General features: G+C 39.6%; 1 protein-coding gene across 3 annotated transcripts in view; it reads left to right on the top strand.

Moving 5' to 3' along the window:
* The window catches only part of PAG1 (phosphoprotein membrane anchor with glycosphingolipid microdomains 1), an 89,161-nt gene that overhangs the window by 9,570 nt on the left and 56,160 nt on the right, over nt 1-23,431 (top strand). The window contains exon 1 of one of the 3 annotated variants that reach the window (XM_077774406.1): nt 11,992-12,055. The exons of the other annotated variants lie outside the window; for them this stretch is intronic. The gene's annotated coding sequence lies outside the window, so the exon portion shown is untranslated. Of the gene's footprint in view, nt 1-11,991; nt 12,056-23,431 lie in introns of those variants that run through there. 3 annotated transcript variants of the gene reach the window in all.

Here is a 23,431-nt window from a genome sequence, read left to right as displayed (position 1 = left end):
GGAGCCTGCTTTGGATTCTGTGTCTCCCTCTCTCTCTGCCCCTCCCTAACTTGCTCACGCTCGCTCGCTCGCTCTCTCTCTCTCTCTCTCTCTCTGAAATATTAAAAAAATAAAAACTCTAACCCTTGAGAGAAGTTTATTTTTGTTCTGGAAAGAATAGGTCACTTTCCCAAGAGATGCAAAATGCTTTCACTTTTAAGAGGTGGATTATAGCCTATGAATAGAATAGCAGGATTCTCAATTTTTACTTTAATTTTGCCATCAACTTGCTGTGACTTATCTAAAAAAAAATTATTGTGTAAGAAAAACATTCTGATACTACGATGTTCTTTGACTTATACGAGAATAACCTCTATAGATTAATTTATAGATAAGGTATACTGATTAATAGTCCATCTCAGAAGTGCTTAGCTCTTGGGATATTTATTGATTTATGTTTTTGAGCTTTATAAAAAGGTGTCTTAGGTCCCTGAAAACAATGGGCGGTTTAAAAATTCTAAGAGTAAGTTTCTCTGGGCAAATAGTTGGAAAGACTTACCTTCTCACTAATGAATACAGTTTTGAGTTCAGATCTAATGCCAGTGGTCTGGGGCAGAAACACAAAAATTTACGTGCTTAATTTGGACTAACAATCTAGTTTCTTATTCTTTTATTTAAAAAAATTTTTAATGTTTATTTTTCAGAGGAGGGGAGGGGCAGAGAGAGATGGAGACACAGAATCCAAAGTAGGCTCCAGGGTCTGAGCTGTCAGCAGCAAGCTTGACACAGGGCTCAAACCCTCAAGCTGTGAGATTATGACCTGAGCCAAAGTTGGATGCTTAACCAGCTGAGCCACTCAGGTGCTCCTAGTCTTTTATTCTTTTCAAAGATAGGAAGTTAGAAAAAAACACATAGGGTTTTAAAGTAAGATAATGTGCTCTTTAGAAAAACCGGTTTACAGATCTCAGTTTAGTTTTGGAGAAGTAATAGACTCCTTCAGGAATACAGTGAGCATTCTAGACTATCTCTGAAGGACACATGCACAGAAAGCATTGCATATAATTGCAGGTAGTTTGCAGACCCTCCCAGAGTTGGCCAGGGACCCTGTGATATCCATCCCTAGGGCCCCAGGTAACAAACCCTGACTTGCGCCTTCTAAGCAGAAGGTAATGCTTCGTTTTTGTGCTGTAAATACTGGTCATTTAATCCCTGGCATTAACATAGCATCCAAGGCATATATAAATGAAACTCATCAAAACATTCAAACAGATGCAAAGTTTATTTAGTCCTTTAGCAATGGAGTCTATGTTTAAGATGTTGGTGGTTATTAAAAAAAAATAGTTATGAAAGGTGTCTATAATTAGATGGAATAATTATAGAAATAAGCAGACACACTTCAAGTGTTGTGAATGCTATTTGCCCCTTATATTAGCCTAATCATTCTGTTTTCTCTTGCTGTGCCTTCTTGGCTTTTCTTTAATATTGAAATACTTCATCCATTTCATGGATAGGGACAGTTCATCCTAGGGTTCATATACTTTTGGAAAAATTAAAAACTGACTAGCAAAAATTGATAATTAAATATATTTAATAAATCCAGTATGTTTTGTGTGATTATTGAACTTTTAAAAAACAGAAAAATAGTATCACTGGTAAAATAGAATATAAGAATTTATTATTTTTACTTATAACTTAAATTCCTTTTCTTTTTAGGTTAGTGGCTTTTCTTGTACTTCTTACTACCACATATGTATATCCCTATGCCAGCCATTGTTTCAGATGACAAGGAAAGAAGTAAAAATAGATCCTTACTGAACTGCACAGAAATTGAAAATTACATGTTTTCAAATTCATATCATACAAATTTGCCTTACATATATATGTTCTTCCCAGGTGATCTTATCCAATCCCAGGACTTCACCGTCCTCTAACTTAAATTGGCAAATCGTGACTAACAGTCCAAATACATTCTGACACCTATTTTTACAAAGCTTATTAGAACACAGGCACACTCCTTGGCTATCATTTATGGCTGCCTTTTTGCTTCAGTGACAGAGTTGAGTAGTTGTGATAGATCATATGGCCTGCAAAGCCGAACATATTTACCGTGTGGCCCCTTATAGAAAATAGTTGCTTACCCTGATACTGCTCACTACTTCCAACCTTTCTTTTGAGATCTTAATTCCTAAATTTAACTACTTACCAGATTCCTTTACCCCCATACCCCGCATCCATCATAAAATCAACACTTCTCAATCTGAGCTCTTCCTACGTGTATTTCCCCACTCTAATCAGTTACTCTGAGTTTCCTATCTCAGTTAATGTCACCACCACATGCCCAAGGATCTTCTCTTCTTCATATTACTCACACCTGATCTGTCCCTAAAGCCAGTACACTGACTATTCAAAATATACCACCACCTTGCAGACAGTAATCTAGGCTTTTAAGTAACCAGTACTTTTCATTCTTATATTCTCAGGCCCCACCTGCAATTAGACTAGAAATTCCTTTTTTGGTCTTTTAGAAGTTGCTGAGAAGATCTATTCAGTGAGAAATAATTATTGGAATGTTTTCATGAAATAAGCCATGGAGATATGGGTCCATTTACTGCGTCACAAAGATTTAGAAGTGATAGGAAGTCAGAATATTATAAAATGTGTATGTTTATTATTTGAATACGCTGAAGAGAACATGACTATTTGATTTGCTGAGTTGGAACTTTAAAAGAATTCATTGGTGTTTTGGGGCACCTAGGTGGCTCAGTCAGTTAAGTATCCAACTTCGGCTCAGGTCATGATCTCGCAGTCTGTGAGTTCGAGCCCCGTGTCAGGCTCTGTGCTGACAGCTCAGAGCCTGGAGGCTGCTTCAGATTCTGTGTCTCCCTCTCTCTCTGCCTCTCCCCTGTTTGAGTTCTTTCTTTCTCAAAATAATAAATAAACATTAAAAAAAATGTATTGATGTTTTAAAATTGAATCTTTGTTCTTTATGCAGGGCCTCATTGGCTGGAGCATGAAGAGTTAAAACTCTAACATTAGATTACCCTTTTTTTTCCAGTTCATCCAAAGAACATATTCAGATAACAAATGCATTTCTATCCTCATCAGTATTACTTGAATATTATTTTAAAGCTCATGATATTATTAACTCTGCATTCTTTTATGAATTTAAAATTATGCTTATAATAACTGATGAGCATAGAAGAGCATAGTAAAAATAAATAAACTTTGAAATGCAAAAGGATTAGTGGGGATAATAAATATCCACTCAGTGTTTTAGCATTTTTGATCTTGGCATTTGTTTTATCAGGCAAATATTTTCATAGTGCTTTAATTTCAGTTCCTCTGTCAGAACAATTATGCAGGAGCAGTCTTTGTGTTCAAGAACAACAAATGTTTACAGCATTTAAGTCAAAAGCAGAGGTCATAAATTAATTCTAATCCTCTGAGCAAAGACATTAGCCTTTGTGTAACATTAAGATTTGGGCTTGTTCACACAAAATAATCCCAAGAATAATAGTTCCCCGTGCTGAACGGTGATCTTAAAGATTAATATTTTTTCTTTGGTTAATGATCTGTAATGCATTAATAAGCTTCTCCAAATACTTCCTGAAATTTTAATTATCTGTAGAATTTCAAAGCTATATTTTGATCAGACATGTAAAGAAGCAATGTACCTCAATTACTGTCACATGAAGGATGATGTTGCTTTCTGATTTAGAGAAAAATGCCTCCCACCATCAGACTTCAAAATAGCTGAAATACTTAGTGAAAGAAAGCGAATGGTTGAGGACATTCAGCTAAAATACTGTCTCAGTGCCCTGTGGGTCAGGCAGTCTGGTGCAGCGGAGGTGGCTGCTAGCGCTGCTGCTCTTTCACTGTTCCGTCTGCTGGTGTTAGTGACGCCCCTGGGACCTGCCGACCACGCTGGGGGGTACCCCACAAAGTCTCACTGCAAGGTCTCCCATAAAATCACTTTCAGGTCTTCAGTGAATAGGTTTTAGCATGTCGATAGTCCCTCCCAGTCATCTTTTTCTAAGAACTAGGCAATGTGTGGCAGAACAAAGAGACCGAGACTTCTGTTCCAAGCATGCCTCTGAGGGAGAGTGTGTAGCCCTAGATGATCGCCTTAACTCATCTTCACACTTGAGAGGCCAATATTAATCCCTACTTTATGAAACTTGTAAAGAATAGGAGTAATATTTGCAGAGCACCTGGCAGGTGATAGATGCTTAGGAAATTGTGGGAGTGGTTATTGATGCTACAATAATAGTGATAACAACAGTAACAGTAATCACAGTCATACCTGAGGCATTACACTCATTAATTGTACATCTCTGTTTGGTTTTCTGGTATCAGTCTTGTCACTCACACAAGTGAGTGCTGTCTTGAGCTGAGGGAAGGAAGAGTAATCTCAATCTTTCTGAATACGTGGGTCTTCCTGGATGCGGTATTTTCTATCCTATAAGATCATAACTTCATATCATTGGGAAAAACGTGCTGAAGTCATGCAAATATTTATAACCGCATGGTTTTTTAAAAATGAAGATGAAGAAACTACTGGCCTCAACAATGAGGACATGACTAAGGATATAAAAATAGATAATGTTTTATAATTTTTTAAATGGCACATACAGGCTGTTCTGAAACATGGAAATGCATATCTGATACAATAACTGAAAATGATCTATTACACTGTTTCTTTGCTGATGGCAACTTTGCAAATATTTCTATAGAATTAAAGATCAAAGGAAACTTCAGAATGATAAGTAGGGTTTTAATGTTCATTGGTGTCTTTATTTTCCACAAAGTTGTTTAACTTTATAAAAGTTATGACCTGTCTTAAAAATGCAAATAACCTTCATCTACTCATTCTAATGAGAACATGCATTCTGTGTACCTGATGACAGGTTTGAACATGAACTCTGGAATGAAAGTATTTTGTAAATTAGTCCTCCTCTGCTGTTTATTTTTCCAAGTTGCCAAAGTCTTGTCTATGTCTGATAAGCCAAAGAAGGTGGGAAAGTTGAACAGAAGATTTATCCAATTAATCTAATGCAAATAGAGAAATGCATAAGCAGATGTATCATTCTGTAGTAATTTATGTAGCAATTTGAGACCTGATGGTTTGAAAAAGCTTCAGTAGTCTTTAAAAGGCAGCTGACACTGATTTATATAAATTAGGACTTCACCGTGTTCTAGTTTTTCCTTCCCTCTTATCACATCTCAGAGGGACTCTAGTATGGCTGTGTTCAGTTTACGCAAGAGGAACCATGCCTTCAGGCACCATGCATGATACTTGGGCTTGTGATAACCTTGGCATCACAATTATCTACCTCAGCATTCAGACAATATCAGGGATTGCTTACAGATTGACAGGGAAATATACACTAAGATGTATGCTACATTTATTAAGAGTCTTTGAAACCCTAGATGAGCCTTATCTCAAGACAAGGAAAGTATAAGGCAAACCTAAAGTTACAGTCCTCTAGAGGAAGAAGGTGGAGGAAGGGATGGGCAGGTACAGCACACCTTGGCGCACCTCTCTCCTTGTTCATTTCCAGAAGATTGATAACCCGTGAAGGTATGAGGTGGAGGCTTATGTTTCTTTGTAATGAGCACATGTTCTGTTGTGTTCTGGTGGCTGATCAGCAAGAGTGAGGCTCTGCTGGTGGGGTCAGCTCATGGCTGATTGACACAGTTACCTCCTTTCCTTCTTTCGTTGCTTCGGTGGGTTTCTCTACATCATGTTTGCTTGTTTTCATTCCTGCATGGCAGGAAACTTGCCTTAAATCCAAATGTATTTACCACTCATTAAGTTATGGGCAAGGATCGATAAAGGCAACAGAGATGCCATTCCTTTTCATTTCAGGACTAAGCAAGGGTCTTCTCTCTCATATTTTGACATTTTATGACAACTGCACTTATGAAGAGGCAGTCTCCCATTAAAATTGTGGCTTGAAAACTGCAGAGTGGTTCCCTATGATTTTAGATATGTGAAAGCCCAGAATGGAACATCAAAAAGGGTCCTCTCCAGCTACATTCCCATCACGGTTCCTGTGAATGTTTAAGTCCAAGTTTGTTTCATTAGATCAATTTTGACACTTTGGTACATGAATGAGGTAGACTAATTTATGTGATTAAATTTTCATTCATTTGATAGAAGATTAAATGCTTCCTTTAAAATGCCAAAGGATACTTTTAATTTGGAGTCTTAGTTTTAATTGGAACATGAGCATTGAGGAGTAGCAATGAAACATGTTTTTAATTTCTAAAGTAAATGATTAGGCTGTATTAATTTTAAAGCAGTCTTTCCTCTTATAGGAAAAACATTTTCAAGCTCATTTGTGTTTTTACCCATATATAAAATTAAAATAGTACATTGAATGTGCCATATGCATGTTGATGACTGGTTCTATGTCAAATAGGAGGACTTGGGGAGAGGCCAGGGACCACCTTTAACCCAGCACCAATGAGGGTTCTGTTCCCCAGTAGGTAGGTGCTCAGTAACTATTGATTCTCCAAATGAGTGATTAACTGCTTGGAGTCAGCAATCTGAAATGGCATACCAGCCCTGGCAATTCTTTTTTTTTTTTTTTTTAATTTCTAGGAGATAGAGAGAGAGACAGGATGAGCAGGGGAGGGTCAGAGAGAGAGGGAGTCACAGACTGAAACAGGCTCCAGGCTCTGAGCCGGCAGCCAGCACAGAGCCCGACGCGGGGCTCGAACCCATGAACCGCGAGATCATGACCTAAGCGAAAGTCGGACACTCAACCGACTAAGCCACCCAGGCGCCCCAGCCAGCCCTGGCAATTCTTAGGAGTATCACTGAACCTCTCTGAGCCTCAGTTTCCGCACTTGTAAAGTGAATATGACAATATTTACTCTTTTGTATCAGGGGATACTGTGAGAGTTAAAAATGTGTGACACATCTTTGAAAACTGGAGAGAGCTTTCTCTAAGTAGTCCTTCCTAGCACTACTGTTGCTTTACAGGACTGTTCCTTAGTACCATGTTTGTTTGTTCTAGCATCTGGCTAGCATTCAGTAAATGCACATGTAAGTAAAAAAAAGAGAGTGTGTGCCAAAATTAAAAATGAAGAGGGATTAGTAATTTATCACATTAATTGACCTCTAATGTTGTATTAAAATACTGTGTTTATTTTTGACATAATTATAATCACTTCTGTATTTAATTTACTTTTGTTATTTCATGGAGGGACACAAACATACACTTAGACAACCAAGTCATTATTCCCCAGTAACACTGTACATTGTGAGGTTTTGTGTGTCTATGTGAGGCTTTTTATGTAAGAATGGGCAAAGGATAACATAACATAACATGAAGGTGTAAGGTGTAGGTAAATGAAAATTTGGCTTATGATGGATTGCCATTACTGCTTTGGAAATTAGATATGGATACACCTCACATAAAATTCACTCTTAGATGTACTGTAAATTCAATGACAGGGTTTTGATGAGAAAAATCAGTATATGCCTTATCTTTTATTCTCTCCTCTTGCTCAGTGTGCTGTTAAATTTACTCTGCAGGATCACAGTGTTTAGCATATATTAATTGCCTATGTTAACTTTATGCTAACACTGCTAAGTGATACCAAAAATGCATTAATAAAGTCATAACCATTAGCTAGATTCACAAGTATTATGGTCCTAAGTATAGTTTTTAATCTTCTATATAAATTGGATGATGTATTCCTATTAACTCCATCTGAGCTTATTTTTACTATACCCTGGGCATTGTGGTGAAGCCCTGAGTAGCAGAGACTTAATGAAACATGACTCAAAATCATGTCCAGGCAGGGATAGGGGACACAACTTCACATCCATTTTTAAAGCTATCTAATCAATATATATACACTTACGTATATGAATGGTACTGGAGCCTTTGTTAAAAACACAGTAATGACCCCTCTCAGACCCTTCCAAGTTCTGAAAAAATAAGAGCTAGGATAAAATAATTGGCAGATAAGACTTAAATATCACCTTTATTACTAGTAAAGGCCAGGGTGGAGTGCTGGGTTTATTTGTTGTACTGATACCGAACCCCAGAAGGAAGTACAGGCCACACTGGAAGGGGCAGGCTTCTCTGTGGGCCCAGAGGAGGGAACTCAAACTTGGCAAGAAGATCAGAGAAAAACTCATCTTCCCAGAGGGCAGCCCCACTCCCTAGCGGAAGAAGGGAGTTGCTGAGCCTAGGATTCCTCATTCATGCTTCCTCCGATCACCCATTAGATAAGTCCCTCCACCTCCCCTTCAGTGGAGTAAATGAAGGGGTTGAAAGAAAGATCCAGGAAAGACCCAGAGTATTATCTGCTTGAACTGTGTAGAGAAAGGATTCACTCCCAGTATAGGACAGGTAAGGTAATATTTGATGCCAAATGAACTGAGCAGAATCAAAGAACAGAAGGAAAAGAGTACACCTTACAAAGAAGGACCTTCAGGACTTGGAATTAAGTGGTCAGGAGAGAAGGGGAGAGAAAATTCCTGGCATGAATGGAATCAGCAGGGGCACAGGGAAGGGAAGGTGAATTTGTGTGGAAAGGAGGTTACAGAGGGCTAGGAAGTCTCTGCATAGGAACCGAGGAGCCTTCAGAAATGGCACACTTGAGTATTTCCTTGTGAATGTGTGTGAGAGGTTTTTTTTTTTTTTAATTGCATTGAACCCTGAGAATGTTTTGGGTTTGTCTGTTTTCATATATTTGCATGGTTCTCTCTATAACTTATCTTGGCTAATTACATGTACCTATATGCTTTCCAGATATGTCTCGAACTTGGTGACTAATTATCAGATTTCAGTAGCAAAGAGTATCATTTTTGGAGTGTGTGACTTATATAAGGACATGTTGCAGAGTGAAATTGTTCCCTCCCTTTCCATGATGACCATCTCTGTGGTTACATTAAAAGTGCCCTGTAACGTAGATTTAGCTCTGAGAGAGTTTTCAAAGCTGAACTTGTACTGTGTGTCAATCTGGGTGGACCCAATGGAATCCTGCTCATTGAGTCATGCTCAAATACGTTCATGAGCCAACCACCTTTTGATTTTGAAGGCTCTTTTATAGTATACATTTCTCCCAAATAAAGTCTCTGGAAATGGGGCTTCAAAGAATAGTAACAATCAATTATGGAATCATTTGTTACATAGATTTTGTTATTTCATGTAGTAAATCACATGTGCTCCAAAACAGTGTTAATTACTAAAAAGGAAAAAAAATCCCTTTAGTACAATGAGATTCTAAGATGGAGGTATCTGATACCCCGTAAAGCAGTTGTTAACTCTTTGCTGAATGCTCTGGGAGTGGAATGGTGGGAGCAGAGAACACACTTGAACTACCTTCTCTGTCTTCTTATGTTTATTATTTATTTTTGAGAGAGAGAGAGAGAGAGAGAGAGACAGAGTGGGGGAGGGGCAGGGAGAGAGGGAGACACAGAATCTGAAACAGGCTCCAGGCTCTGAGCTGTCAGCACAGAGCTTGATATGGGGCTTGAACCCATGAACCTTCGAACTGAGCCACCTAACCAACTGAGCCAGTTGCCTAGGTGCCCCATACCTTCTCTGTCTTCTAGAACTTGAAATTTCATTGGGGAAATATGACCGGTATTTGCATTATAGGTGGTATATACAAATAGTATATGAATAAGCACCAGGATGTCTGCTTTTCGTCATTCTTTGCCTTGTTTATTCAGAAAACTTAATGAACAGTTGAAGATACTGTGTTCTTTGGCCCAACATCCTGACAGATGCTACTGTCTTGACTTAGCACAGAGGTCATTGGCTTCACCACATAACTGATTTCCCCTCCACTATGTAAAGCTTGGTAGACTTTAGTTAACTCCCTTCTTGGCTATCACTTATCATTTTATCTTAGTTCCCTCCTTGTTCTTGTATTTATTGAACTAAATAGATCTCTACTCTGATACAGAGGGAAAGAAGAGAGGATTGCATACCTCAAGGCAAAGGAAAAGTTCTGAGGCTTAATTAAGTTGCTGTGTCTCGACAACAGTATGATCAGAGTACGTGGGCCTGGCGTGAAATGTTCTGGTGTCTGTCGTGCTTTCTTTAGGATGTTGTAAACATTACAGGATATGGTTTTTGTTTTTTTCACTAGTGCGAAGGATTTATTTTATCTATGCAGATGTTTGGCAGGTAAAGAGTTAACTTGTTTTAACTGCAGTTCTTGCATACTGGATTGAATTTAGTATATCATGCTTTTTTTTTTTAACAGCTTTAATTAGTTATAATTCATTCACATGTCCTACAAGTTCAGGGGCGCCTGGGTGGCTCAGTTGGTTAAGTGTCCGACTCTTGATTTTGACTCAGGTCATGATCTCACAGTTCGTAAGCTTGAGCCCCGTGTCGGGCTCTGCACTGACAAAGGGGAGCCTGCTTGGGTTTCTCTCCCTCTTTTTCTGCCCCTCCCTCCCTCTCTCTCTCTCAAAATAAATAAATACACATTCAAGAAAATAAAAACTAAGCTATACACTTCAGTGGCTTTCAGTATATTCACAGAGTTTTGCAACATCAGCCTAATCAACTTCCGAGCATTCTTATAACTCTGAAAGGAAACCCCTCATTCCTTAGCTGTCACACAATGTCCCTATCTTTGGCACTCTCCCACCCCCCAACCCCCCACCCAGCCCTAGGCAACCACTGCTCTATTTTCTGTCTTTAATGAGCCACTCTAATGAAGGAAGCAATCATCTAAAGTTTCTAAGTGTGACGGATTAAAAGAATGAATCTCATCAAAAATAATAAGCCTGAAAGCAGTCACATATTCGTACGTGGAAAAGTACTCCTTGGCCGCTATCAGTTGTGTGCATCAACCGTCTGCAGTCAGCCCTGACCTACTCTACTCTGCTTCTTTCCACAAGACACGTTTAATAAGATAAAGCCTCTGATGAATTACTTATAGTCATGGCATTGTGCACTGTTTACCCAGAATAATCCCATTTTGGACGTTGTTTATGTAGGGACTTTGCTGCTAAGGTGATGGGTCTCCCCTCAAGGAGCTGCCAGCATAGAAGAGGGGGATGGATATGTGTAAACAAGTAGGTACAAAATAATGTCCAAATGCTCTAAATACAGCACAGAGGGGACTCACAGGACAGTCATATATGCCTGGGGAGCCTGGCAGGGAAGGGGGGGGGGTGTCTGAAACAGTTCCTGAGGGAGGTGGCCCTGGGAGACCAGCTGAGGCACATCAGCAGCATGTGCAGGCATGGAGAAGGCCATTTGGGTAGAGGGACCAGTGTGTTCAGAAGCAAGGAGGTTCAGCGTCAGGGAGGTAGGAAGTATCCTTTGCACGTGAGAGATACGGCAGTAGGGTATTGTTCACAGGAGGGTTTGGAAGGAAGATCCGGAGGCATGAGCCACTGCATGAGAGGTGCTATGTGAGATACCTAGGAGGTTGAACTTGACCTGCTGTATTAGTTTCCTGTGGCTGCTGTAACAAAGTGCTACAAACTGGTGGCTTAGAACAACAGACGTTTATTATCGCACGTTTCTGGAGGCTCGAATTCCAGAACAGGGTGTTGGCAGGTTCACACTCCCACTGAAACCTGTAGGGGAAAGACCTTTCCTTGCTCGTTCTTGTTCTGGCAGCCCCAGACATTCTTTGGCTTGGGTCAGCATGATTCTGCTCTCTGCCTCTGTCTTCACATGATGTATTTCCTGTGCTTCTTCACATTATCTTCACCCCATGCATGTCTATCTCTGTGTTCAAATTTCTTCCTTTTGTACAGATACCAGTCATATTGGATATGACCTCATTTTATAACTTGATTACCTCTGTAAAGACTATACTTCAAATGAAGTCGCATTCTGAGGTTCTGGAGGTTAGGACATCAACATCCATTTTTTAGCAGAGAAAGTGCAACAGGTAACACCTACCAAGCATTAGTATGTTACTGGAGGAATTTAAGCAAAGAAGTTAAGTGACTATATTTGCATTTTAGTAAGTCACTTCGTCAGCTGTGGAGGATGAATACAAAGGAGTCAAGAAGAGTTGACCTTGTCCAGGCAAGAAGTCTTATGGATCTTGGATGCCTATTTCAGTAAATGAGGTATTATTTTATTCTTCTCTCATCATATTGAAAAGAAGAAGAAGAGATCCACAAATCCACAGCAGCACGGGAAAGCCAGGCAGCTACACCGTTAGCAGACAGAGACACCCAGGAATGGCAGAAGGTACTAAGATAAATTAATCTGATTGGTGGTGAAACCCAACAAAACAGAGAAGTGCATTCTTCAGCTGCATAGACAATATATTAATACAACATTGGCTTTAGGTCAGTGAGGAGAGGGAGAACGAAATGAAAAGTCCACATGCCCTTTGACCCATCAGTTCCATGTCTGTGAATCTGTCCTATCAATACCTTCACTCACAACTAGAGATATATATGCAAGAGCAATCACATAACATTGTTTCTCATTGAAGAATGCCAAAAACAATGTAAATATCCTTTGGCATGGAAATGCCCCAATATAGTATCTCCATATCACTGAATGCTCTGTAGGAATCCCAGGGTGGCTCAGTTGGTTATGTGTCCAGCTTCAACTCAGGTCATGATCTCACAGTTCGTGGGTTTGAGCCCCGCATTGGGCTCTGTGCTGCTGGCCTGGAGCCTGCTTCAGATCTCTCTCTCTCTCTCTCTCTCTCTCAAAAAATGAATAAACATTAAAAAAAATTCTTTTAAATGAGATCTCTCTATATATGTGCTCAAATGAGAAGCTCTCTAACATATAGCAAATGAGCACAAATGAAACTGTTGAATAGTGCCTAGTGTAGGGATGCTTAATGTTACCAAATATGTAACAAAGAAAGAAAAGAAACTTTTAGATTTTTATATCTTTCCAGGCTTTAAGTGTTTTACTCAATTCTAAGTGTTCTTATCTGTAGGATAGGAAATGAGAGTAGGGCAATAAGGTGAAAATGAACTTTCATTTTTCATAGTGGGTTTTTTTTGTATTCTGTGAACCTTTTCTATATGCAGGTATTATAACAAAACTGAAAATTTACTGTAACAAACATTCAGGGAGGTAGAACCCATGAGGCTTGGTCAGTAGGTGAATGTGCTGAATAGCAGGATGGAAGAGAATGGAGAAAGTAGGAGCTCAAATGGAAGGGGTAAAATGGGGAGGCATGAATTCAAAACCTCACAGAAGCAAAAGGGCAACATTTTAAAGAAAGAGCCATTTTCTTTTTTAATAAAACAAACCAACAAGAAAGATAGAAGCTGTGTCCATTAAAAAGCTGTTCAGGTTACATTTTGAGAGATAGGATTTCTGCATCTTCTACTCCAGTTGGCAGAGCCCTTCACCATGAGAATGGAGAAGCAGAGCACCATGAGCTGAGGGCTGGAGTCCTCCCAGGACTGCTCCTCCTGAAGAGTGTAAAAGGCCACCAGTAACTGAGCGCTAGCCACCTACCGACTGCAGACAAAATAACAGACTGGCAGAGATGGGCACATATCTATGGAATGGAAGGAAAAACTTTACCCCTTTAACTCCTGCATTCCTCTCACTTTTCCCTCATTTTTTCTCTTCCTCTTTCACCCCTTCCTCTTTTCTTGTGCATGCGTGCGCGCGCACCCCCCCCCACACACACACCCATGCCCGTGATACGAATCTGCCAGACTGAAAACAAAGTTAAAAAAAAAAAAAAAGGAACTAATAGAAAACCATGACATCCAAATCAGATAAGCACCTCCAAAGAATGATAAGGAAAGAGATCTTCTGCCAAGAACATTATGTGAAAATTGTGTGGCCTTCTTAGCCTCAAAAATGTGATAAGCAGTATTAACACAGCAGAAAGCTTGAAAAACAAGTGACAATAGTATTTCCAACATCTACTCTTATTTACTGTTTATGAACAAAACACATTCATCTGCATTATTTCATGTGAGCCTCCTATCAACCCTTGGAAGGAGGGAAGGCTTCCATCTCTTTATGAAAGGGGACACCGAGTCTCAGAAATGGGCAAAAGAAGTAGTTAGGTCTCAGAGGCATATCTGCTAACATCTCAGTTGTCTCTTTTGTACGGCACTCTGATGTCTGCCTGGCTTAGCAGAATATCCTTCATACCACACTGATTTGTGTCTCAAGCTAATCAGACATTATCCTTCAAAAACTTGTTTTGTCAGCTGTCCTAACTTGGAAGAATCATAGACGTTAGCAAAGTATATTAATTCGTGTCACTTACTGGGCAGAGTGGTCATTTGAGCAACAACAAAAATCTCGACATAAAAAGGAATAGATTATGCCCTTTGGGGGAGCTAACCAACAATAGCTTACAAAATAAAAATGTAAAACTTAATTTCAGAAAGAGTTGTCTCCTCATTCATGATGCTAAATATATACGGTGCTGTCAGAAGCTATGAGCAATGAAGGGAGGATTGTAGCCATGGGGCTCTGTTTGCACCAGGCCATGAGGGATCTCGTGGTCCCGGGTCTACAGGTATTGGTTATACTTGTTCATATGAAGAAATACTATTAACTGTTTCACTAATTCATAGCATGCAAACCCAGCTTCTCTATCCAAAGGCAAAAGCAGAGAGAAAATGTCTCTAAATATACTCCCTGCAGGAGTTAGAAATACAGTAGGGAAGTCATTCACTGATAGCTGTTCACTTTTTAGAAGTTTCCAGATACAACGCTACTCATCTGCAGTCTTCTCCTCACCGCCATGAGAAAGCTACAATGTGCACTTGGGAGTGGGCATATAAATTAGCACCAGAAATGAACCAAGGGCTACAGCAGTCCCCCGCTGAGAGTTCCTGGTTTCTCCATGACTGTGCTCCTGGGCTGAGACCCTGCCTCCCCCCGCAGCACCCCTTTCAAACAACAGAAAGATCTGAAAAAGAGCCGAGCAAGTCTGGTTGCTCGTTCTTTTAGGTCTGAGGTTAGTTTTGCTCCAGCACATTTTCCTTATTTTTTCCTGTATGGTGGTTCTGTATGGATTTCCTTACCTCCACTACTTCTTAACTACAGGATAGTTACCATGGTAACACCTGTTGATGGCAGACCAATTTGCTGGGAGTTAGCCGCTTTTTCATTTCTTGCTTCTGGCTCTCACAGTTAGGTTCAGGAGACGTTTTTGTTTCTTTCTAGGCTTCTGGTGACACCACTTTCTCCGTTGGGAAGAATGATTTGGAAATTGCCCTTAGCTCTCTCTGTGTTCTATGCTAAGATACAACCTCTTGGAACATTTGTTTTCTGGTGATTTTTATCAACTATAATAGAAATTGTGTCTTTGTCCAAGGGAGTTCACAGTCTTGAAAGCCTGGGTTTTTTTCCTTTTCTCTCATTTTTTCCTTCTCTTTCCCCTTCTACTTGATCAATTAGATGGGTTTATGTCCCTTCTTTGACCAGACAAAGGACCACAGTAGCAGAGCCCAGATTTCACGTCTCACTTAAAATCCTGTTAGTCTGGAAATCAAAACAATGAAGAAAATAAAACCTGGGTTATACAAAATGCCAATTAGTTATACAAGGTAGGTTGATGGAAATATGATAGATATTAAATACATTGAAGAGACTTAAAATAATAATATGCTAAAGGACAGTCATGAACTATCCGTTGCTAGTATCTTACTACAGAAACTTAGCTAGATCACAAATAACATATATTTAAGCAGGCATTTTGGTATGACCCTTCTGGATATGGCCATGTAGCAGAGTCTTTGGATGAGATTTAAAAACAAACAAGCAAAAAACCAGACACCTTCCCTGAAGCCACATCAGCTAACTAGGGAGAACACAACACAGGTAGCATATGTGAGACATGATGAAGGCACCACCATAGAAAGGTAATGAATGAAAAGTGGCCTGGGTTCATGACAGAGCTGTGTCATCACAGCTGGGCATTGGTTTTCTTATTGCTAAAATTAGTTGGAGCTGAAATATTGTGGGTTTACTTTTAACTCTATAATTATATTAATCCAACTCTGAAATAAGCACAGGTGCTAAACAGTAGAACACTGGATGGGGAACCAGAGCAGACTTTTAAGCATGAATTCGAGTGACTCTTCAACGACAAAGAAAAGCATAAATTAAGCAAGGGCAGGAGTCAAAGAAAAAGTAAATGACTTGTCATATCAGTCTAAATATAATACGTCCCAATAAAGTCAGAAATTCCTTAGGAATTTTGATCAGTCCAAATTCTTAAAGAGCCCTTTCAAAATGTTCCTCACAATTAAAAAAAAAATTATTGAAAGTTTTCTCTTTAATTTTACTTCATGTTGTTTTGGTGACTGTTCCCTTAATTGGTTACTGAAAATAGCATTTAAAAATACAAATTCCCTCTTTGAGATTATATCACGAGTTATGTGAACTTCCCTATTATTTCAGTGTTCACTTGAATTTATATAATTAAATAATTCCAGTATAGCAGTGGGGTTGATGTGTACACCTTCTTGATATGAGAAATGCAGAGTAATGACCATTGCCTTTCTCACCTCATCTCTGTGTGTTTACGTCAGGACTCCACTGTTAGAGAACTTGACCATTTTTCCATGCTCTAGTTCCTAGGGTTGCCATAATAAAGTACCACAGACTGGGTGGACTATATCACAGTTCTGGAGGCTATAAATATAAGATCACAGGGTCAGCAGGGTGTTCTCCTTCTGAAGGTGCATGGAAAGGTTCTGTCTGTTCCAGACCTCTCTCTTAGCTGCTGGTACATCCCTAAATGGTGGCTGCAAACCTCCTGTCTTTACAGAGCATTCTCCTTGTATACATTTCTCTGTACCCAAATTTCCCCCTTTTATAAGGACACTAATCATAGTAGATCAGGGGTCCACTTTTCTCCATTATGATTTCAACTAATTTTATCTGTAATAGTCACGTTTCCAGACGAGGTTACATACTGAGGTACTGGGAATTAAGACTTCAACAAATGAACTTTGGGGAAGACACAATTCAATCCATAACAGGATCCTAAAAAGGCATCCCGTGGTCGTGCTTACTCACATGTCCAAAGTCCAGTATTCCAAGTGTAGCCATCCCACAGAGAAGTTGTGGCTTAGCAGATCAGAGTCCAGCGTGATGCCTTCAGTTCTGCTGAGCACGCCGTGTCTCACAAACCATGATAGAGCATTGACAGTTACGAGGGTCTTGCTGGTGTGCTTAAGGATATGTTATTAGGTCATGTATTAGTTCCATTCAAATGAATCTCCTTGACTTTTCTCTGGGATACTGAACATTACATCTCACTAAGTGTCTCAGAATTTCTCTAAAGGTCAACTTTGGTCATTTAGTAGTTGTTTTCCATCAGAGAAATGATAGAAATGTCATACTTACAATAGCATCTCATAAAACCTGCCTTAGTTCATAAGAGAATGACCACATGAGTATATTAGTGGCACAGTTCTGGCGTGCTGTCTACAGGCAGTGTTGAAAGTCTCAGAGTGAAGTCAAATGTGTATGAGTGTGTATATTCTGTCTACATATATAGAAAACATGTATTCTATACACACACACACACACACACACACACAGATGGATATGGATTTATAGTCCTGAACTTATTCTGCAGCCTGGACTTCTAACAGGAATTAGATTTCTATGAATTTGGGGGTTTCACAAAAGCGTTCTTGGGCAAAGCTCAAGTTAGTGTTAGTGTTTGACTCCTACACCTTCCACAGCTTCCTGGGGAAGAGGAAGTCTTCCTTGCCTATGCCCCTCCCCCTCACCCCCTATTCCAACAACTTCTGGGAGAGCTTGGTGATCAGTGATCACCCCTTGGATCATCCCTTGGATGATCCCAAGACTAGATAAAGCAGAAATTAGCCCTTACCAGGAAATGTCTGAAGGCCGATCTGAGACTCTGTGATAGGCAGTCAAGTGTGCCAAGTGGCTACACAGTTAGGTACCCATCATGAGGGAGATGAGCAAAGCTCTAGGTTCTGTGAATGGCAGCTTAAGTCCCAGTGCAAAAGGCAGATTCCAAGATAAAACAGAGTGGAGGGGACTGGAGTAGTGTTTACTTTTTGGTGTTAGCAAGGAGATAACACTGAAAGGTGAATAAGGGAAAGAAAAGAAAGACCTCTTAATTGCCCTGTTTATTATTCCATGTTTATTTACATTGCCTAAAGGAGGTTGTTTTTAAATATGTCTTTTACTACCAATTCATTAGCTAGTAAGTAGAGGAGTCAATTTATATATTTTCTGTCCTCTAAAGCAGCATTTAAGTTCCCAAAACTAATCTTTTTATTGTTAGTCTTTGTACTACCTTGCTTATTATGTTCAGATGTCTGAGAAGCATGCAACTTTCTTTAAATACATTAAATTTGCATATTGTAAACTATTCGATTTTTTGCCAGGAAGAAAAGATTATTTTTTTTCCTTTGAACACTTCTGTCATTTTGATTTTTTTTTTCTGTTAATATTGAAACTGCAAGGAATTCAAGTCCAAGCCTGGCTTAGGATGCATGCTTATAGATAAGGCTTATGGGAAATAGTGTCATTTTAGATCCCTTTCCAGGTAATGTTCTTACAAAAAGAGGTTTTTGCTAATAAAATGTCATTTGTTAATAACTTGGTGTGTGTATTATAACTGTATCTATGCTTACCTGGGTTATGTATATTGTAGATAGTCTGAGGATACATGTTTAAGTATTTTTATCATCAGATTCCCAGAATTCAAGAAAAATATGTTCTTCTTGGAAAGAGGATTATTTTTATTAAACCACACCATTTAAGAGGATTTTCAGAAGGAATTATTTTCCCAGTGTCATACTTACATCTTTCTGATGCCTAAAAATTTTTGATTTTTTTTTTTTTTTTTTTGCTTTCATCTTATCTTCATAATGGCCTCTCTTTAGAACCTCTGAACTTTCCTTTCTTGCCTCTTCCAATTTTCTCTTCTCAGTAAAGAAAATTAACTCCCTGAAAACACTCTTTTCTTAATGGACTGTTGCTTCGCATACATCAAGGATTTCAGCTGTTAGAAAGTGTGAGAAATGAGGCAGGAGACATCAGATGGCATGAAAACCAGAACTGTTAACACAGAAAATCCTGGGAAGGCTGGAAGTGTAAGCTAAAGCAGCTGGGGGGTGGATGAGGAAGGAGGCACAGCTGGGAGAGCTGGCAAGAAAAACGTGGCTGGAAAATACAAGGGAGCTTAGCGAGGGGGGAAGTGCAGTGAGGGAATGGAGAATCCTGGGATGAGACAGGAAGAAGCTCCCATTGTAAATTACAGTTTTCCAGTACTGTTCAGGACATAGTAGCCCATATACATTGGCTTTAGCTGCCCTTTTAATTGCTGTACCATTGAGCATATTCAGTATTATTTTCTTGCACCATTATTGGGAAAGACTGGATATTGACATTTTCATGGAAACAAGTGTCTGTGCTTTGAGACTGATCTATTTTACATTGACAATTTACTAATTTATGATAGCATTTAGATGGATTAATAAGAAATATCATGTGTTTATAGATATACTTGTGGTTTTCTATACCCAAAGTATATCAAATTGCTAACATTTATCATTTGGACAAATGGGGGGGGTATATATAATTAGCTAGATTAATAACTGGTTTGGTGTATATAACCAGAGGGAACTGATGAATAAATTGGTCTCTTCCTAGAGAAAGGTTTCTGGTATTCGAACCAAATCCTGTCCTAGTCAACATCCAGCCTCACTTGGGTAAAACTGTACCAATGTGTGGCCCAAAATGAGGAGAGATGGCTAATGTAATAACAAAGTGGAGACACAGAATTCAAGAACATCTTGACCTTTATCTCAATGACCCAGATCTAAGAGGCAGAAGTGGCACACGGATGATGTAAGCACCTCAACATGACCATCACCACCAATGAAATTGCAGAAGGGCAGTAGGAGAGATGGCTTAGCATCATCATGTATGAAAGAAATTTGAATTTTATATCAGGCAAGTACAAGATTAATATATCATAATAGTACCTTGTTGATCACAGGTTTTCCTAAATAAGAGAATAGTACCTGCACCAACACAAATAAGTCTATTGTCCTGTTCACTGACAGAGTGCTATTTATTTTAGAGACAGCCTTTGAGCTTGGTCACTTGGAAGAGAACAACTCAAAATTGAAAGTGTTGGCCCCCAGTATGTCTCCTGCCTCCCCTGTTTCTTCTCCACTCGTTCCTCTTGCATTCATCATCTTGCCCTCCCCAAGTCTGAGCTTGTTCTCACTAAAGCAGGAAATACTAAAGATGTTGACACCTAACCCCCAGGGCAATGGAACACATCACTAATCATGTTCTTTTCGTGCCTTGCCCACAATACAACCTTGCTCAGTGCTAGCTGAATTGTTGGTTGAATTTTAAGTTCCCATGCTGAGAATTGTGTGGCCCCACTGCTGGCAACTGAGATGCCCAGTGCTGCGTTCCAAGTGGCCTGCATTGCCACCCAGGTGTAGGATCTAGTATCTCAGGAGTGCCTTCCAGATTCCCATGATACTCATTCCTTGGCCTTGCAAGTTTCAGCTCTTTCTCTTCCTGTGTATCTAAATGTCTGGGACCGACCATCTATTTTGGGTACCATGGTCTGTCTTGATCTTGCCAGGAGGTCGTCTTAAGAATTGTGACTCTTACCCTGAATCAGTGCCCAGTGGCCAGGCTCTGCAGCTGTGACTAGACCCCAGGATGATAATGGACCACTGTCCTGAGTTCACCACCCTTTTGACAATTTTGCCTCCCTACAATGTCTGAATTATAGAGAAGAATTCCCCTAGCACTGTTACCAAAGTCCACATAAGAACTGTTTCCTAATTGAGATCAAGGTTACCTTGTCCGTTGGACATTGTGCTTGGCTGCTGAGCTGCTCTCCTGAGTTGGGCTTTATAGCTAGAGTAAGCTCTCAGCCTGCTCCTTTCTTGTGAGCCGGCCTGGCCAGGGCCTAACTCCCTTTTTCTTACAGCCTCTGTGCTCTTTTGAGTTAGGGTAACTGCTACTCAGAACTATAGTCTTTAAAATGGAGAAAGGGAGGCTCAGGGCAGGAGAAGAGGAACTTCTTTAAACAGGTGTCTTTGAGTATTTGAAAAGTTGCCCTGTAGGGAAATTATTGGACTTGGTCTGCATGGCCCTAGAAATTAGAGTCAGGACTCCCAAGTAGGTTGAGGCTACTAATTCACTGGGTGGAAAAGAACCTTACCCCAGCTCAAATCTAACAGCATTTCCCAGAGACAGAAATGAGTTCCTTCTGGGGACCCTTCATTAGGGAAGGGATTCTGGCATAGGCTCAATTAGCAGATCTAAGTTTTGTTTATTGGTTTGTTTCCATTGCGGCGTGGATAAAAATGGTGTTTACTTGGGCAGCATTTGTGTGTGTGATATGTTGCTGCAGTCACATGCCAATTGTGAGTGACCCACAATCCTTCTCCTTCCTTTCCTTGTCTATAAGGACTGCAAGGGAGAGCAGCTTTATTGTAGCAATATCCTTGCATCTACTCTGATTTTTTTAAAATTAATTCACTCTGTAGCAGGATTCTCACACAGAGAGTCATGACACCGAGGTTTTTCATTCCAGGAAGCAACTTTATCGTAATGGCATGACTCAGTTGGGTTCTTACCCAAAGGACTGAACATTACATGGTGTAGCTTTTTAATATATTTTCCACTTCTTTGTCTCCCATATATGGTAACACACAAACATGTAGTCTGATTAAGTGGTTTCATGTTACAGGGTCGTGATGGATGTTGTCATGTACATATATAGCCAAGTTACCTTCAGGTTTTTTTTTCTTTCCTTAGTGAGAGGACCCTACCACAACTCAAGGAGTAGTTAGTATATATTAGGCACTGTGATTCATTCTGTGCTTAGTACGTTTAGCTGTTAGTTTGACCAAGTCCTTTCAATATTGTACGTATAACCTACACTGTCACAGACATTGTAAAAAGGGTTGAAGTATCAAGGGGGGTTGATTTGTAAATCATCTTTAAGTGTCTTTTAAATTTAAAAATCTCTTATTGAGCTTCATGATTCTAGTCCCACAGTGAGTGGATAACCTACTTCTACGTATAGTTTTTAAAAGTCGAATGTGAATTTGGAATTGGGTTGCTCAAGTCAGTGCTACAAAGTCCCTGTATTTACCCAGAGAGCAGAGGAGTGTGCTGTCAACATCATCACTATTTCCCTAGAAGAGACTGTAAGGGCATAACTTAAACAAACAACAACAACAATAAAAACCACTCCTCTTCCTGTACCTCTTCTCAGCAATGGCAGCTGCGGATTGGGCTAGGCCATCTGTCAGGTGCATATCCCAACCCGCAGGGTCCCAGTGGCCCAGAAATTGAACTCAATGTCAGTTTTTCTGAGTGGCTTTAGCTAGAACAAGCCTTCAGGTTAGTAGGCAAAATGCATCATGAATATTAGAGTTCTTTGAGCTGCCTTCTGATTGTCATCATCCATGTTAAGAACCTGCTAACAGCCCTAATGAAAACTTCTGTCAGTGAAATAGGTATAGAAGAAACACTGCTGAGTTTGGCATTCCACTGACATAGTATAGTGTTGGTGGGTGGTCGTGTTTGATTAGATCCCTCATTTCAGAAGTCCTAAAGTTCCATTCAGTAGAAAAAGAAATCAACGTGGAAAGCATAGGATTTCTGTTTGATTGGATCCATCATTGTTTGCAGTGACTAACTCTGTGTACACTTCCAGATGGTCATGAACGTGAAAGGGGATCTGAAAGGGGCAACTGAAAGGGATGAGAATTATGCTCAAGTTGTCTCAGGATAGAATAGTTGGCACTGGGCCAGTGATCCTGATTTGTGCAGTAGCCCTAGGGATTCTAGCTAGGCTTACACTTGGGTTTGCCATATTTCTTTCAAATTGATCTGGAAAATGACTGATGGTTTAATGTTCACATTTCTTGGAGTTTATTTTTGGTAGCAGCTTTATTGAGATATGGTTCACCCACTTAGAGTGTACAATTTATTGGTATCAATACATTCACAGAGTGGTGCAACCATCTCACGATTTTAGAGCCTTCAATACCTCACAAAGAAATTCTATACCCCTTAGCTATCATCCCCATCTCCTGCAGCCCTAAGCAACCACTAATCTACTTTCTATCTATATATTCGACCATTTTGGACATTTCGTGTAAACGGTGTCATGTAATTTGGGCTTTTTGTGTGACTCTTTTTCCGCTTAGCATGTTTTCAAGGTTCCTCCATATTGTAACGTTTCAGTCTTTCATTCTTTTTTTTTGGCCACATAAATTTATATGGGTACACCCAATTTTCTTGGTTTATTCACCATTTGATGGCTATTTGTACTGTTTGTACTATTTCCACTTTGGGGTTATTATGAATAATGCTACTGTGAACATCCATGTACAAGTTTTCATGTGAACATATGTTTTCATTTCTCTTAGTATATTCCTAGGAGTGGAATTACTGGATCCCATGGTAATTCCCATGGTTAACTACTGGAAAAACAACCAGGCTGTTTTTTA

The sequence above is a fragment of the Crocuta crocuta genome, unplaced genomic scaffold (assembly GCF_008692635.1).
Source record: "Crocuta crocuta isolate KB4526 unplaced genomic scaffold, BGI_CrCroc_1.0 scaffold81, whole genome shotgun sequence".
Classification (NCBI taxonomy): domain Eukaryota; kingdom Metazoa; phylum Chordata; class Mammalia; order Carnivora; family Hyaenidae; genus Crocuta; species Crocuta crocuta.
Note: the sequence above shows the minus strand (reverse complement) of the source record. Positions and strands in the feature narration are given on the sequence as shown.